Below are 19519 nucleotides of genomic sequence, written 5' to 3'. Positions count from 1 at the left end.
GAGGTAACTTGATCAAGATCACATAATCAATAAATTGCTGACTGAAATGTAACTCAGATTTTGACGGTCCATGCATTTTTCCCACATTTTTTTTCATTAAATGGTACAAAAAATGGGACAGTATATTTCATCATGTCATAATTTATTTACAAGACAAATCTCAATCAAATCTAATCTGGATTTACTACCATAAAATCAAAATCTCAATTTCCCTGGGCTATTAAGGGACCTGTAATTTAAAATTTGGAGTACATAGTTAACAATTAGCTTATTTTCAAATATTTTCAGTAGCACTCTCCTTTTTCCACAGCCTTTTATTTATTTATTTTCTTTAGAAAATAACACTCAAAAAACTATCCTCTTGGCTCTTCCCTTTGGGTGCCAGGCCTCCTTTGCAATCTAGAGGCTTCTCCTGGTCTCTCACCTTCCCATGCTGGCTCCTGTAGCTTTCTCTATCTCACCATCCCAAGTTCATATCCTCTTGTCTTTGAGAATAAGGCCTATCTGTCTTCTGGGGAGGCCAAGATAATTTAGAGAAGAGATCTAGAGATGTCCCCAGCCTTTTTTTGGAAGTCATGCTTTTATATGCTCCTATATATTACCCAAAAAGCTACTTCTTTCCCAAGGACACTCATTGAATGTATTCCCTCAGATGTTCCAAGAGGTCTCAGGGACACATATGTAGGGAACACGATGGACCAAGGTTGACCGTGCTTGGGGGAAACTCAAACTTCTTAAATTAGCACAGCCCAGGACATAGAGTGGAATTGAGATTAAGGACATACTATGTGCCAGGCACTTTGCTAAGCATTTTTATTAATATATCTCATTTGATCCTCTGGATCTTCAGATAACCAGTATAAAAAACAAGCAAACAAACAAACTTTACTGGGAATTTCTAGGAATTCAATTAAGCAAGTATATATTATGCACCTGCTGTGTACAAGGTTCTCAGATACCAAAAATTGAATCAGTCCCTGCCCTCAAGAAACTTCAATTCTACCACAGAATCTGGGAGTGGAGGCCTGGGCAGAATGATGATGGAGACCTTTGTGAAAGATATCAAGACAGTACTTAAGAATCTGAATCTCAGCCTCACTGTGCTAGAGACAGGCCAAATGACCAAGACAAAAGATGGACATGAGGTAAGGACCTGCAAAGTAACAGATAAAAGAGGTCACATCAATATATCTATTCAGGATGATGTTGGCCACCTGATCCAGCTGCAGGATATTATTCGACTCACCAAGGAATATGCATCAGTATTTAAAAGATGCTCTACACTGGCTGTGGGGGTGAGAGTGATGTGCAGAAGATTAGATAATTCTGTATGGTTTATTCTGAGGTTCCCAACTTCAGTGAACCAAACCCTGAGTACAGTGCCCAGCAGCTCCCCAGCAAAACGGTATAGAATGACATTGTCTCTGCCACTTCTCAGTCCCCTTATGACCCTCCTGATTTCTCTCCAGCCTCTGAGAATCAAAATGGGCATGGTTTAAAAACCTGCCTGTTCCAGGTGGTGGTTCCATGCACCCCACACCACCCTTCATCCTATCAGCACCTGAATTACTTGAAGTCAGCCTAACCACACACCTGCTGGTCCTCCAGGCCCCTCCTCAAACCCTGTCAGCAATGGCAAAGAGACCTGGAGCAGCATCAAGAGATAGCGAGACATCCTTCTTCCTCACTGAAGATAACATTCATATCTGTCTCCACACTAGGAGCAAAGACTGCCCATTGGGAGCTAGCTGTGTGTGTATGGTATTGGGGGGTATTTTAGCCTCAAACTTTTTGAGCTTATGTGTAGGGAAGCAGTCATCTCTCCCTCTCATTTCTTAAGCCAACCCCTTACTCAAGTGAGAGTACTTCATCTTCTGCCCCATCATTCTGGACACTCCAAACCCCTTTTGCCATTTTTAGAAACCAAATTTGGGGTGGATATGTTAAATGTATATAATATAGGGAACTTTCCTAATAAATACTTACATCAAAAAAATTCACACACACACACACACAAAAAAACCAAATCAATTTATTTCATGTTTATAAGCTAGTCCTACCCTCTCTTTCCCTGCAGCTTTTAAGTTTTATTCCTTGGTGAAAGATAGAGAGAAATTCCAAAGAAATGGCAACCTTGCATTCCTATTCCTTTGCATGGAGCTTATGAGATTCTCTTATGAGATTTCTCCTTTGCAATTTATCACAAACATTTCCTAAAAGCTTACAAATGCATTGTTTCTAATTTTCTTTGGTGATTTGGTTCTAGTTTACCTCAACAATTAATTCTGGCATATGATTTTTGAAAGTTATACTTCATCCTTCCCAAAAGATATTTGTAGCTCCTGCTCATTTCCCTCCTCCCCAACCTTGACATCATTTTGAATATCTATCCAGTTTCTAGGCCCAGGAAATGGTGAGGGAGTGATAGGTAGTCTTTCCTCAAATATCACTCTTCAGTTTAAATCACTTTCCATTCCTTCATTAAATTTAAGCTAATTTTAAGTTGCTCTCTGACTTAAACAAGCTTTTCTATTTTCATGGTCAAGTAAGGGTTAACAAGAGGCAGCTACTGAGTTCCTGAAAAATATTCAAATGCAAACTGCATGTCTATCTTCTCCCCTTCACTCTGGTAATACTTTCAAATTACCTTTCTTCATTACACTAAAACAATATTAATCTTCAGGGGAAAAATAATCTAAGAGGTGTTTGCCCCTAAAATTTTCATAGAATTTAGTTTTTATATTTCCTAAAACAATTTATACAGAGTGAAACCCCGAAACTCAATAAGATATTTCAGCATTTGCTAAACTTCTGCAAGATGCTTTATCTTATAAGACACAGAGAAGGAGACATGTTCCTTATTCAGTACTTGCCTGAATTCTACTCATCTCAATGGAATCAACCCTTCTCAGATCTCTTTCACAAATCCAAAGCCTTTCCTTCAGAAAGGGAACAGAGGTACTTGAGATTAATCTGAAAACTCCAAAATCTACAAATATATTTTTAGCGGTTACCATAATTTTCAAATTTACATGAAAGGTTTTGAACATCATTAATTCAGCCTAATTCATCTATAATGCTAGATTTTTTTTTACACACAGGAAAAAGTTTTCTTTTCTTTGATTGTATATGTTTATCAGTGTAACCTAGGGCTGAAATGACAGAGAGAAAGTATCCTGCAGGGTTGACCTTGCTGTTGTTGTTGTTGTTATTGTTGTTTTCACTTAATTTCCTCCTAAAAGCCTGAAGGGGTAGTTAATCCTTGTTTACAGGGACAAGGAGTTCAGCATAATATTACAGAAAGATAGAAGAACTCCTTCAATTATGAAACTTCATTAAACTCTCCCACCATACTAAACTCTGCCTAAAGCTGTTCAGTGCCATATCAATCAAACTACCAAAAAAACCTATTTTATAGAGCTAGAAAAAATAATAACAAAATTCATCTGGAAGAAAAAAGGTCCAGAATATCAAAGGAATTAATGAAAAGAAGTACAAGGGATCTGGTCATACCAGATCTGAAACTGTATCATAAGGCACTAATCATCAAAAACACTTGGTACTGTCTAAGAAACAGAGTGGAGAATCAGTGCAATAGATTAGGTACATAAAACATAATAACCAATGACTCTAGTAATATACTGTTTGATAAATCCAAAGACTCCAGCTTTTGACATAAGAAATCACTATTTAACAAAAACTGCTTGGAAACTGGGAAAACATTATGGCAGAAACTAGGCATAGACCAACATCTTATACCATATACAAAGATAAAGTCAAAATGAGTGCACAACTTAGATGTAAAGCTGATACTATAAACAAATTGGGAGAACACAAATACTCTACCTGTCAGATTTATAGAAAATGGAAGAATCTATGACCGAACAAGAGATAGAGAACATTATGAAATGCAAAATGGATGATTTTGATTACATTAAATTGAAAACTTTTTTAAACAAACAAAGCTAATGTAGCAAAGATTAGGAGGGAAGCAGAAACCTTGGAAGCAATTTTTCTAACCAGTGTCTCTGATAAAGGCCTCATTTCAAAATTATATAGAGAACTGAGCCAAATTCATAAAAATACAAGTCATTCCCCAATTGATAAATAAGCAAAGGACATCAATAGCCAGTTTTCAGATGAAGAAATTAAAGGCATCTATATCCATGTGAAAAAATGCTCTAAATCACTATTGATTAGAGAAATGCAAATCAAAACAACTCTGAGGTACCACACCACACCTATCAGATTGGCTAACATGACAAAACAGAAAAATGACAAATGCTGGAGAAGATGTGGGAAAAGTGGAACACTAATGTATTGTTTGTGGATTTGTGAACTGATCTAACCATTCTGAAGAGCAGTTTGGAACTATGCCTAAAGGGATATTAAATTGTGCATGCCCTTTCACCCAGCAATAGCACTTCTTGGGCTGTATCCCAAAGAGATCATAAAAATGGGAAAAGATCCCACATGTACAAAAATATTTCTAGTAGCTCTAGTTGTGGTGGACAAGAATTGGAAGTTGAGGGGGGTGTCCATCAATTGTGGAATGGCTGAACAAGTGCGGTATATAAATGTAATGGAATACTATAGTTCCATAAGCAATGATGATCAGGCAGACTTCAGAAAAACCTCGAAATTCTTACATGAACTGATGCTGAGCGAATTGAGCAGAACTAGGAGAACATTGTACACACTAACAGCCACATTGTGGAATGACTGAACTTTGATAGACTTAGCTCCTCTCTCAGCAATGCAAGGACCTAAGACAACTAAAATAAAAATAAAAAAATAAAGACTCATGAAGGGAAAGGCTATTTACCTCCAGAAAAAGAACTATGGACTATGAATGCAGATTGAAGCATACTATTTGTTCTCTCTCTCTCTCTCTCTCCCCTCTCTCTCTCTCTCTCTCTCTCTCTCTCTTCTCTCTCTCTCTCTCTCTGTTGTTTTTTTTTGTTTGTTTCTTCTTTGTGGTTTCTCCCATCAGTTCCAATTCTTCTTTACAACATGACCAATGTGAAAATATGTTGAATATGAATGTATATCTACAGCCTATATCAGATTGCATGCCATCTTGGGGAAAGCAGTAGGGAGGGAAGAGGAGAAAATTTAGAACTCAAAATCTTGTGGAAGAGAATGTTGAAAACTAAAAATAAATAAATTAAAATTTAAAAAAAAAACATATCTTTCAGGGTAGCAGAATCTGCAAACACCAAATTTTAGACACAAGATAAAGACTCTTCTGAGTATTTTATGAAGAAACATGGTTATTTGGTTGATTGCCCTTATTTCTCAAAGAGAACTAAAATAACATCATTATACTAGAGTGAAATTAACAGCGTGTTTGATGGTGGATGATTAGACCAACAGAAGTTTGGAATGTTCTACCACAAGTCAGATACAAATAGTTTATATGAACATTTGGGATGGATTCTCTAAATCTGCACATCTCACATTTCTTTTGAGCTACTTCAATTCTGCTTTGCTGATAGATCATAGCACATACTTTGATGAAGGTACACCATGCTGGGTGATCCTGTGTCAGTGTCTCCAATGTCATGCAATCAATTCCAAAGTTCTTCAGAAAGTCTTTGAGAGGGTCCTTACATCACTTCTTCTGACCATCATGTGAGCATTTGTCCTGTTGTAATTTCTCCATAAAATAGTCTTTTAGGCAAGCATGCATTTGCATTCAAACAATGTGGCCAGTCTACCAGAATTGTGCTCTTTGCCCTAGAGTTTAAATGCTTTACAGTTTGTTCAAGAAAGGACTTTATTGTCTAGTACCTTATCCTGCCAGTGATCTTCATAATCTTCATAAGACAATTCAAATGTAAGTAATTCAGTTTCCTGGCATGGTGTTCATATACTTTCCATGTTTTATAGGCATACAACAGTGAGGTTGGTACAAAGGCTTTGTAGATCTTCAGTTTGGTAGTACATATAATATCTCTTCTCTCCCACACTTTTCTCTGGAGCCTCCCAAACACTGAGCTAGCTCTGGTAATGCATGTGTCAGCCTCATCATTGATGTGTACTTCCCTGGAAAGTACACTAAAAGGTAAATGAACTTATCCACAGTATTCAAAGCTTCTCCATTTCTTGTAACAGGTAGCACCATATATGGTTGGTATGGCACTTGCTGGTGGAACACCTGTGTTTTCTTGGTGTTAATTGTTAGGACAAAATTAGCACAAGTAGCATAGAATCAATTCATTATTTGTTGCATCTCAGCTTCAGAGGCTACACTGAGTGCACAATAATCTGCAAACAAAAAATTCATGCACCAACTCTCCTTCAAATTTAGTCTTGGCTTGTAGCCTTTTCAAGTTAAATAATTTACCACCAGTGAAGTAGCTGACCTTGATTCTGTGTTCATCCTCTTTGAAGATTTCTGACAACAATGTTGAAAACTTCATGCTAAAAAGCATGGAGGCAAGAACACAATCTTGTTTCACTCCATTGGTGACTGGAAAAGTATGAGAGCATCATCTATTATCCAGAATCCAGGTAAGCATGCTGTCATGCAATTGTGTAGAATACTGATGACTTCCTCAGGTGCCCAAATTTTGATGTAATTTTCCATAAGCCCTCATGACTGACAATATCAAAGGCCTTGCTCAGATCAACAAACATCATGTACAGATCTCTGTTTTGTTCATGACATTTCTCCTGGAGTTGTCAGGCAACAAATACCATATCAACTGTTCTTTGGCCCTTTCTAAAGCCACACTGACTCTCAGGTAAATGACCATCTTCCATGTAAAGAACCAGACTATTGAAAGGACTCTGCCAAAAATCTTGCCAGTAATGACCAAGAAAGAGACTCCCTTGTGATTGTCACAGGTCAATCTATTTCCTTTAGCTTTATAGGGATGGACAATGGAGGCATCCTTGAACTTCCAGGGCAAATCGCATGAGATACGCCACATAACCTGGAAAATTTCAGTCAGTTTTTGTATGAACAATGGACCCCTCACCTTGTAAATCTCAGTTGGAATAGAATTAGCACCAAGTGTTTTGCCGCAGGAGAAGAACTGAAAAAAATGATTATTTGTAAACAATGATTTGGGGAGATCCTGATTCCCCTCCCCAATGCTTCCCCCCCCAAAGTTGTATTTTAAAAGTTCAGTCTCTTGAAGGACATTGCTGATAATGATATTGGACTACCTTTCTTTTTCAGACCCCACCTAAGTGTAGTAGCCATTGTGTTCTGATAAAGCCCAGGTGGGGCATTTTTTGTAGGTTGCCTAAGAATGGGTGTGGTCTGGGTACAGAGATGAGTCTCTCAAGTCTAAAGGGTACATCACATCACTCAAGTAAACAGTCAATGGCTTCAGCATGCTAAGAACATTATGGAAGTGTTCAGCCCATCTCTCCAGGATCATGTCCTTATCACTAATCAATGTGGCTCCATTAGCACTGAGTAGTTGAGAAGCACCTTATGTCTTTGGCCCACAAAGAGCCTTCAGGGCATCACAAAGGCACTTTGGATTGTTACTATCAGTGTAAACCTTAATTTCATCTTTCTTGTTCCTGAGCCAAGAATCCTGCATCTCTATAAGATTCACCTTTAATTTTCATGGAATTCAATGCTGCCTTCTTAGAGATGGATGAACAGCCCTGCTCATAAACCCTGGTGAGTTCTCACTTTTCATTTAGCAGCACATTCCTCTCTTTTCTTCTCTAGTGTTTCTCTTTTTTCTTCTTGCTTCTGCTTTCACCACAATCAAAACTAAAGAAAAAAAAAGTTTAGGTACTATTTTATTTAATACCATTTTGATGATTTTAGGACTAAGAAGGGACACTTCTTTCTCCTCCACTACTAGAATGTATAAACTTAATGCCTGTATAACCCCTTCTAATTGCTGATATATGTTAATATTTACATTTCTTTTCCCCTTACTGTTTTAATTTAAAGATATTTCTACTTGTATATTGTTCTTTTTACAGAAATGCTTGGAAATCTTTCATTTCTTTCTTTTTTATATAATTTATTCATTTATTTTTAATTTTCAAGACACACTTCCATAAGATTTTGAGTTTTAAATTTCCTCACCCCCCAAGATGGCATGCAATCTGATATAGGCTCTACTTATACATTAATATTAAGCATATTTTCCCATTGGTCATAATGTAAAGAACAATTAGAAGTAATGAAAGAAATTATGAGAATGAAGCAATAAAACAAAACAAAGAAAAAGGAGAGCAAATAGTATGCTTCCATCTGCATTCAGACTCCATAGTTCTTTCTCTGGATGTGGATAGCAATTTCCATCTTGAGTCTTTTGGAGTTGTCTTAGATTTTTGTATTATTGTGAACAGCTAAGTCTATTAAAGTCAGTCATCGATCAAAGTGTCTGTTACTGTGTACGATGTTTTCCTGGTTCTGCTCATTTAACTCTCATTCAGTTCATGTAAGTCTTTCTAGGTTTTTTTAAAGTCAGCCTGCTTATCATTTCTTATAGCAAAATAGTATTCCATTATATTCATACAACACACCTTGTTCAGTCATTCCACAACTGATGGTCATTCCCTCAATTTTCAATGATTGGCCACCATAAAAAGAGCTGCTATAAATATTTTTGTACATGTGGTTCAGGAAGTCTTTTATTTCATCAAAAAAAAAATCCCCACTATGATTATTCTCAATTTCACTCAATAATTTATCTGTCCTTATAAACCTATATGTTTTGCCTTTGAGAATATCACATTATAAGCTCTCTACTTCTTTATAATGACAGTTGTCAACTCTCTTGTGATTCCAACTGTACTCTTATTTCTAGTTGCCTACAATGTTTACATTTGTCCTAAAAGCTCTTCATATAGGCTATGACATTCTTGGTAGCAGGAATTTTGGAGAGCCTTTGAGAAGGCGATTGATGTATTCTAATTTCTTTATTTCTTTATTTGTTTATTCATTCACTTATTTTTTATTTGTTTGTTTATTTAATTTATTCTTTTGCCCTCTTATCCTAATAGCTCTGAGAAGTTTCATTTCATGATTTCTTGAACCTCATATCCAAGAGCCTTCTTAAGTCAGTGACTTTCAAGTAGCCCAATGATGCCAAATGATCTCTCCTTGAACTATGTTCCAGGTTATTTGTTCATTTGTTTAAAAGGAGATGTCTTTCATTTTCTTCTATTTTTTAAAAATTTTGTGTCTGATTGAATACTTTATCTATTCGATTCATTCAATTCTAATTGTTTCATAATAATTTTCAAGTAGATAAGATTTTATAGCTCTTATATTAAGTGCTAAAGTTTCCTACAGTGTTCCTAAAGATTTCTCACTTTTTTTCAGGTCTTTTCCCTATAGCCACCATTTTATTGGTTAATTTTTTTAGTGGTTTTTTTTTTTAATCTCAACTAATTTCTTGGGAATTTTTCTGTACCTCATTACATGTGTGTGTGTGTGTGTTTATATATATATATATATATATATATATATATATATATATATATATATATATATGCATTATTTGTAGATGTTATGAAATCATTTTCTAATTCTGTATTTATTACTTAAGATTCAATGGATCCAAGTTATAATTTTATTTATTTTATTTATCTTTATCCATCTTTACTCTATTATCATTTTATCTTTATTTATCTTTTTTGTTTGTTCATTCTTCCAGCTACTTCTTGAACTGAGACTTTGTGTTAGAGATAACCTCTGTAATCTTCTGGAAGCAATGCTGGGGCTTTGTATAGTACTGATATGTATCACTCAGGATTCTTTCAATAATTTCTCCACATATGAAGTGCTATGTTCTATAAGGATAGTTCAGGCTAGAGACTGTCAAACTTTCAGGATACCCCAAAAAGCCTGATCTAGACTTCCACTTCTGGGAGCCAAGATGGAGGAGTAAAAAGGTAGTTGCTCTCACCTTCCATATCAACCTTTGAAAGTCCAGAAAATATCACCCCTGGAAAAACCCTGGAATAGCTGAACTAGAAGAAATATGGGGAACAGAAGTACAGTAGCCCAAGTAGCTTGAGGGATTAATGGGAAAGGCCCCTGTTGCCCTGGGGGAAGGGCAGCAGTATGGAATGGGAGATATCTCAGCAAGCTGGCAGAAAGCCCCACTTTAACATACCAGGAGGAGGTCCTGAAACCTAGGTGGTAGAGCAGGCAAACACCAACACCTGGACCTCTGAGTGCCTCAGTGAGGGTGAGGGAACTGGTGGAAACCAGCTCAGAAAACCACGAGGTGCCTCAACATTCTACAGCAGTCTCCCAGTGCCTTAACAAAAATCTGTGAAACACTCCAAGGTGCCCCAGTCAGATAAACATCCTGCAACATCCATCTTAAAGAAGATGAATAAAGTGATAGGAAAGGAAAAGCAGGCAACATGAAGGAGCCACACTACCCAATCCCTAAAATTCCAGTGTTGCTGATTTCAGCCCAACACCACGTAAGTGGCCAGAGCCCTACAGCCTCCTACTGCCAATACTGGGGGCACCATCACAGAAAGACAGTGACCAGACCCAAAACTCCCAACACAAGAAGCTTGAGTAAATTCCCTCTGCTCTCCAACAGGTGAGGTCAATCTTTTTAAAAGCCTGGAAATAAGCAAACACCATGAGTAAAAAGAAACGTACCATAGACTGATATTATGAGAACAGTAAAGATCAAGTCAGAAATTTTGAAGAGGACAACATTGTCAACAAACCCATATTTGGAACCTCAAAAGGGAATATGAACTGCTCTGAAGCCCAAAAATCCTTCTTAGAAGAGCTCAAGAAGGATTTTAAAAGTCAAATGAGAGAGGTAGAAGAATCCTTAAAAAGTACAATTGGCCAACTGGAAAAAAAAAGTACACTGAAGAAAACAAGTCCCTAAAAATACAATTGGCCAAATGGGGAATGAGGTACAAAATATAATAGAAGAAAACAATTTGTTAAAAATTAGAATTGGGCAAATGGAAGCTAAAGACTCTATGAGACAGCAAGAATCAGTCAAATAGAAACAAAAGAATGAAGAAATAGATGAAAATATAAAACACCACATTGGTAAAACAACTGACTTGGAAAATCAATCCAGGACAGACAATTTAAAAATTATTGGTCTATCTGAAAATCACTATGAAAAAAAGAGCCTGGACAGTATCTTTCAGGAAATCGTAAAGGAAAACTACCCTGAGGTCCTAGAACTAGATGCTAAAATAGCCAAAGAAAGAATCCACTGATCACCTCCTGAAAGAGATCCCAAATTGAAAACGTCAAGAAATATAGTAGCCAAATTCTTAAATTACCAGGTCAAAGAGAAAATATTGCAAGCAGTCAGGAAGAAACAATTTAAATATCATGGAACCAGAGTCAGGATTACACAGGACCTTGCAACTTCAACTATAGAAGACTGTAAGTCATGGAACATGATATTCGTTAAGGCAAAGGGGCTTGACTTACAAACGAGGAACAACTACCCAGTCAAAATGAGCATGATCTTTCAGGGGAACAGATGGATATTCAATGAAATAGGGGGCTTCCTAACCTTCCTGATGAAAAGAATAGAGCTCAACAGAAAAGTTGATCTTCAAAGATAAGGCTCAAGAGAGACATAAAAAAGTAAATGGAACAGAAAGAAACAGTATTCTTAATAAGGGCAAACTGTTTACATCCCTATAAGGGAAGTTCACATTTGTAATTCTTGAGAACTGTATTGTAATTACATCATGTTAAAGGAGTATACATAATGGGGGTGAATATAAGATGACTTTGATGCGATGAAAAAAAATCTAAACAGATGGATTAAATGCATGTAAGTAAGTGCATTAATGTGATCTAAGAAAATGTACTAAGAAAGGAGAAGGCAGAGAAGGGTAAATTACATTGCAGGAAATGGCAGACAGACAGACACACACACACAAGACTATTACAGCAGAGGGAAAAAAGGGAGGGAAATGAGCATTATTTGAACCTTACTGTCATCAGATTTAGCTCAAGAAGGGAATAACATAATCAGGTAGGTACAGAAATCTAACTTGCCCTACAGGCAGCAGGAGGGAAAAGGGGAAAGAAAAAGGAAGGGTGATAGAAGGGAGGAAAGAAGGAGTAAAGATAAAGGGGAAGAAAAGGGAAGGGGCTAATAGAAAAGAGATGGGACTGAGGGAGGCGGTGGTCAAAAGCAAAACACTAGTGAGGAAGGAAAAGGAGAAAGGACAAAGAAAAGTATAAATGGAGGGAGGTGGAATAGAATGGAGAGAAAAAGATAGTAATCATAACTGTGACTATGAATGGGATGAACTCTCCAATCAAGTGGAAGTGGATAGCAGAATGGATTAAAAACCATAATCCTACAATTTGTTGTTTACAGGAAACACATTGGAAAAAGAGTGACACATGCAGTGTAAAGGTAAAAGGCTAGAGCAGAATATATTGTTTCAGGTAAAGTAAAAAAAAAAGCAGGGGTAGCAATCCTGATCTCAGACAAAGTAACAGCAAAAATTGATCTTATCAAAAGAGATAATGAAGGAAACTACATACTGCTAAAAAACACCATAGACATCGAATTAACATCATTACTAAACATATTTACACCAAGTGGTAGAGCATCAAAATTCTTAGAGGAGAAATTCAGGGAGTTACAGGAAGAAATAGACAGCAAAATTAAACTAGTGGGGGACCTCAAACTCCCCCTCTCTTAATTAGAGAAATCTAATCACAAAATAAACAAGAAAGAAGTTAATGAGGTAAATATAATATTAGAAAACTTAGGTATGATAGACCTCTGGAGAAAACTGAATGTGGATAGAAAGGAATATACTTTTTTTTCTCAGTGGTATATGGCACATACACAAACATTGATCATGCATTAAGAAATTTTTAAAAAATCACAATACAATGCAGAAACCAGAAATATTAAATGAATCCTTTTCAGATCATGATGCAATTAAAATTATATGTAATGAAGGGCCATGGAAACATAGGTAAAAAAAATAATTGGAAACTAAATAATCTAATCCTGAAAAGTGATTGGGTCAAACCAAAAATCACAGAAACAATCAATTACTTTATTCAAGAGAATGACAATAATGAGACAACATACCAAAACTTATGGCATGTAGTGAAAGCAGTTCTTAAGGGAAATTTTATATCTCTAAATGCTTACACAAATAAAACAGAAAAAGAGGAGATCAATGAATTGGGTATACAACTAAAAAAAAACTAGAAAAAGAACAAATTAAAAATCTTCAATTAAACACCAAATTAGAAATATTGAAAACCAAAGGAAAAATTAAGAAAACAGAAATTAAGAAAACTATTGAAATAATAAATAAAACTAAAGACTGGTTTTTTGAAAAAAATAAAATAGATAAACCTTTGGTTGATTTAATTAAAAAAAAGAAAACCAAATTACTAGTATCAAGAATGAAAAAGGTGAAGCTACCATCAAGGAAGAGGAAATTAAAACAATAATTAGGAACTATTTTACCCAACTGTATGGCAATGAATTTGACAATCTTAGTGAAATGGATACATATTCACAAAAAATATAAATTGCCCAGATTAACAGGAGAGGAATTAACATACTTAAATAACCCCATTCTAGAAAAAGAAATTAAACAAGCCATTGATGAACTCCCTAGGAAAAAATCTCCAGGGCCAGATGGATTTACATGTGAATTCTATCAAACATTTGAACAATTAATTCCAATATTTAGAAAACTATTTGAGAAAATATGGGAAGAAGGAATCTTACCAAATTCTTTTTATGATACAAATATGGTGCTGATACCAAAACCAGGAAGAGTTAAAACAGAGAAAGAAAATTATAGACCAATTTCTCTAATGAATATAGAGGCAAAATTTTAAAATAAAATATTAACAAATAGATTACACCAACTGATCACAAGAATAATACACTATGACCAGGTAGGATTTATACCAGGCCAGTCTGGTTCAATATTAGGAAAACTATCATTATAATGGATCATACCAACATAAAAATCTACCTACCTAAACAATGATCAAAACTGCTTGGTACTGGCTAAGAAATAGAGTGGTGGATCAGTGGAATAGGTATGTAAGTTGAAGTAGTCAATGACCATAGTAATCTATTATTTGATAAACTCAAAGATCCCAGTTTCTGGGATCTATTTGAAAAAAAACTGCTGGGAAAACTGGAAAAGAGTAAGGCAGAAATTACATATAGATCAAAATCTCATACCATAAACCAAAATATAGTCAAAATGTGTTCATGATTTGGATATAAATTCTGGTGCTGTAAGCAAACTGGGAGAGCAATGAATAGTTTACCTATCAGATTTATGGAGGACAGAAGAATTCATGACCAAACAGGAGATAAAGAAAATTACCAAAAGCAAAATGGATATCTTTGATTACATTAAATTGAAAAGTTTTTGCACAAAGCCAATGCAACCAAGAGTAGAAGGAAAGTAGGTAAACTCCCAAATATTTTATAATGTCTACAGTAAGTTTAAGTGGAATTTCTCTTTCTATCTCTTGCTGTTGGGCTTTGTTGATTATATAGAAAAGCCAATTATTTATGTGGGTTTATTTTATAGCCTGCAACTTTGCTAAAGTTGTTTTATTGTTTCAAGTAGTTTTTTACTTCATTCTGTAGGATTTTCTAAGTACATTACCATGTCATCTGCAAAGAGTGATAGCTTTGTTCCTTCATTGCCTATTCTAATACCTTCAATTTCCTTTTCTTCTCTTATTGCTAAAGCTAGTGTTTCCAGTATGACATTGAACAACAGTGGTGATGATAGACATCCTTGTTTCACCCCCTATCTTACTGGAAATGCTTCTAGCTTTTTCCCCATTATGTATGATTCTTGCTAAAGGTTTTAGATATATGCTATTTATTATTTTAAGGAAGACTCCATTTATTCACTATGCTCTCTAGTGGGTCTTTTTTGTTTGTTTTGTTTGTTTTTGGCAATTGGGGTCAAGTGACTTGCCCAAGGTCACACAGCTAGTAAGTGTTAAGTGCTTGGTCTGAGGCCAGATTTGAACTCAGGTCCTCCTGACTTCAGAGCCGGTGCTCTATCCACTGTACCACCTAGCTGCCCTTCTGTAGTGTTTTTCATAGGAATGGGTGTTGTATTTTTTCAAAAGCTTTTTCTGCATCTATTGAGATGATCATGTGGTTTCTGTTAGCTTTGGTGTTGAGATGAACAATTCTGCTGATAGTTTTCCTAACATTGAACCAGCCCTGCTTTCCTGGTATAAGTCCTACTTGGTCATGGTGTATTATTCTTGTGATAAGTTGTGGTAATCTGTTTGCTAATATTTTATTTAAAATTTTTGCATCTATATTCATTAGGGAAATTATTCTATAATTTTCTTTTTCTGTTTCTGTTTTGACTGTTCCTGGTTTAGGTATCAGTATCTTATTAAGTCTTCCCAAAAACTGGGATAAGAATGTTTACAATCATTGTCTCTGATAAGGGCCTCATTTCTAAAATATATAGAGAATTAAGTCAAATTTATAAGAATACAAGGTATTCCCCAATTGACAAATAGCCAAAGGATATAAATAGGCATTTCTCAGATGAAGGAGTTAAAGCCATCTATAGTCATATGAAAAAATGCTCTAAGTCAATATTGATTAGAGAAATGCAAATCAAAACAACTCTGAGGTACCGTATCACACCTATCAGATTGGCCAAGATGACTATCCTAAACAAGATCAGTACCACTCCTACCATAGGGAGACTATATTCAATGTAGAAGTAATGTTACCAAGTGCTGATAATCAAGGAAATCTACAAAAGGTATTATCTTTAAAATAGCTCAAATAGCACAAAAGTTTAAAAATAGAGAAATATATATAAATTTTCTTTACTGTATGTCTTTGAAAACGCAACTCTATTTGACAGCTTTGGCCAGAGCCTTTGCTGTAGAAAGACGTACTGAATTCCTGTTAATCTGCTAATGTGTTATTTAGTTTTGAATGTTATTGTTCATACAAAAATATCTTCAGAATACTTGCAAGCTGGATAGAATATGTATATATTCTGATTTGTCCTTTGCTCTTGAAGAGGACCATGACATCAGTGAGATGATATATGTCTGTGTGTATGTATGTATACATGTATGTATGTATATGTGCACATAAGATATATACTCAGCCATTTAAGGGAATAATAACTTTCCCCCATCCCATTCATCTTTTTATCCACACTGGTGTCCTCTGTGTCTGTGTTTTTTTTTATTTTATTTAAGCAATAGTTTATGAGCTCATACTTAGCAAGATTGTGAACTCCTCAAAGACTTCATTGTATTTGCCTTTGTTTGAATCTCCAGTGCTTATTATAGTGCCAAGCACATAGCAGGCACTTAAGAAATGGTGATCGACTTAGCTTTAACTTACAGATGATCAAACCCAGTCCCATCACTATACTAACATTCAGGAAGGCAGTATATCTCCTATGAATATTGTGATAAATGTTTAACATCTGTTTCTGTGGGGGAAAAAAAAAGTAGGCAAGACATATTTTTGACCTTAGTCTGTATTAATAACATTTCTTCTGGTCCCTATTAAGTATAGAAAATCAAATAGCAACAAAAAGAATAACAATAACAAGTCAAAGCCCTTATCTGTAGTTTGCCAATTTATAAGGGATAAATTCTCACACTCAAAATTAATAATTATGTCGAGCTGACTCCAGCAAATTTTTGGGACTCTTGGATTTCCCATTCCCAAAAGAAGAGAATTACTAAATCTGCCCATTGGCCTTTCAGCATAATCAATATTGAAAAGGCTCCACAGAATACGTTGGAAATTTTTCTATGATGTGTGTTACTGTCCTAATGATAAGCAGTGTTCTTCATCAAACAGCTTGTTGTTTTTGTTACTGGACTTATTATAACAAAAACAATCCAAAATTTGACACCTGCTATGCTGAACTGGAAAAAAAAAAAACAAAAACAAGATTTTCAGCTTTTGCATTGGAAACATTTGTCATACATTTTCCCTGAAATTCATTTTGTTAAATTACATTACATTATTTCTGAATAATATATTTATTTATTTGTTCTCCATGACTGCATGCTGTAAGATTTCTTTCTTATACTTTTATCTGTTTCAGACAACTAATTTAATTAAAATATCTAAATGCTATTAGGAAGGAATTGTGAATTCATTCTCTTCACATTCTCAAATGCCAGATATGATTCCATTCATGGGTGTTATTCTTACTTTCTATTCTTTCTCTGTCCGGGGAAAAGAAGGAAAGGACATTAATTTATAAAGTTAAATTTAGAACATATGAAGGCTTCAAGAACCTATTAATGATTAATGTGTGCTGTTGTATGGTGATATTGCCAGCTCTTGCTGAAAACCAAAGGTAAATAATGTGGCTCAGTTCCAATGATTCAGTTCAGAGTTGGTTGCTGGTTTAGATCCAACCTAATACCCTTGGCTGGACAAACTTATTTAGGATATATCAGTCTTTCAAACTGTTGCTGAATTCCCAACATCCTCAGTCTGAGCATTTTATCCAAATTGCAAGTTGTGATACTGCATTAGTGGCACCAGTCAAAACACTCCATTTAAAGTTATGTTGATCAGTGAAAAATTTATTCCTGATTGAACAAAATGGTAATAATTTAACCTTTTGTTCATTAATGGTATCTACATTTACTTATCTCTTTTATGAACTTTAATGTCCCATATTGATCCTTCATTCAAACTATTTTTTCCTGCCCTCCACACTGAGATCTCTTTCCTAAATATATTATAATGCATCTCTCTTTCCACCTGTTAAACCACATCTCTCCTTCCTATAAATTCACTGCTTAATGTCTAACTTTTTCAAGAAACTTGCTCTGAAAATTCTCCTTTGATTTGAAGCCTGCCAGTCATTACATCAATCCATTTATTCTCCTAGTATATTCATGTAAAAGTTGGGTTCTACCTCCATTCCAATTGATCAAAGTATAAATTTGAGGTGGAAAAGTCCTATAATAATTTAACTATGATAAAGTGATTTGATTATTGGATAATGACAAATAATAACACAAAGGAAACATGTTGTGATTAGATAAAAGGACCAGACTCACCACTGATCCTACATATAAATAAGCGAGAAAGTTGAGAGCTTCATTCTAGAAGAATGATGATGTATTCATGAAGGTACTTTTACAAAGTCCCTGAGAGGGAACACTTTATTAGAGGGAATGAGATAATTTCATTCACTCTCTGACCCCCTTCTCATCACACAAACATATGAGATTAGAATATGCTCTATTTTCTCAATGTCCTACCATCAAAGTTCGTATCAGAATTCACTGGTGGTGGTAGCGTTAACTATCAGACCCAGGAAGTGATTAAGCAACAATCTTTATATGGAAATGTCCAAGAAGCAATCTTGTAAGAATTGCATGGTCTGGGGAAATTATACAGTAACAGCTGGCATATTCCTGTTTCCCTGGCACCTGAGTAGAAGAGAGAGAAAGAATAGCAGCAGCAGTGAAGAAACATTATACCTTTTAAGAAGCCAGTATAGCTGAGCAGCAGAGTACTTCTTTCATTACTGAAGTCATGCCCCACAGCAAACTTCATGAGGAGTGTAAGAAGGAAGAAAATGACCTCGAGGGAAAAGAGGCACAGGGTACTCATGGCACATGTGTTTTCTGCATATGAGCATTATAACTATTTTACTCTCAGTTTAAAACCATTCTTTCCCCTATTCTCTATATTTTTGGGAGAGTATACCCCAGTATTTGTTTTAGTGGAAACTATTTTGAACCCACTGCTCTTTCCATATGTGCTATCTTATTATTAAACAGTTTTGATAAAAGGTCAGTTGGGGCCACACACATATAATCAGCAATGGGAGGTCATGATTTATAAAGTTAGTAACCTCAGACTAACAGGTTAAGCTTCATATCTTCTTTTTTCTTTTAATTTTTAGGCAATTGGAGTTAAGTGACTTGCCAGGGCCACACAGCTAGTAAGTGTCAAGTGTTTGGTGTGAAGCCAGGTTTGAATGCAGGTACGCCTGACTTCAGGGCCAGTGCTCTCTCCACTGAACCACCTAGCTGCCCCTTAAACTTCATATCTTGATGGGAGAAGTATTAAGCTACAATCTGAGGTACAACTAGTCAATGTTAGTGATTATTTGTGGTTAGGGATATTTAGTAGAACCAGAATGGGTGTTATGCTTATATAATCATATATTTTTATCTTGTTAATTCATAAGTTATTTGAGTGCAAGAACCATGCCTAATTTATATATTTTAAAATTTCAAAACAGTCAAAATAGACCTGTAGGTATAACAATATTTTTTGAATGACTCAAAAAATGCAACTTAGTCTATGATTGTTGAAGGTATTGCTATACTATGAAAAATATTTTAATAAATACAAAAGAAAACCTTTCTTTGAAGGGATATTTCATGAATGGATTATTACTGCTCATTTAGAGTTCATTCTTACTTTCTCAAACTTCAAGTCTCTCCATGAAGATTAATAGGAATATTTTGTAATATTTCATAACCACCCTATCACATAGATTAAAAAAACACTTATTTAAC

General features: G+C 35.3%; 1 pseudogene; it reads left to right on the top strand.

The window, feature by feature from the left end:
- Nucleotides 1-953: 953 nt before the first annotated feature.
- Nucleotides 954-1667, top strand: LOC110200977 (SOSS complex subunit B1 pseudogene; annotated as a pseudogene).
- The last annotated feature ends 17852 nt before the right edge of the window (nt 1668-19519 follow it).

Source organism: Phascolarctos cinereus, unplaced genomic scaffold (genome assembly GCF_003287225.1).
Source record: "Phascolarctos cinereus isolate Bilbo 61053 unplaced genomic scaffold, phaCin_HiC Scaffold_726;HRSCAF=1367, whole genome shotgun sequence".
Taxonomy (NCBI): domain Eukaryota; kingdom Metazoa; phylum Chordata; class Mammalia; order Diprotodontia; family Phascolarctidae; genus Phascolarctos; species Phascolarctos cinereus.
This window is presented reverse-complemented; position numbering and strand designations above follow the sequence as displayed.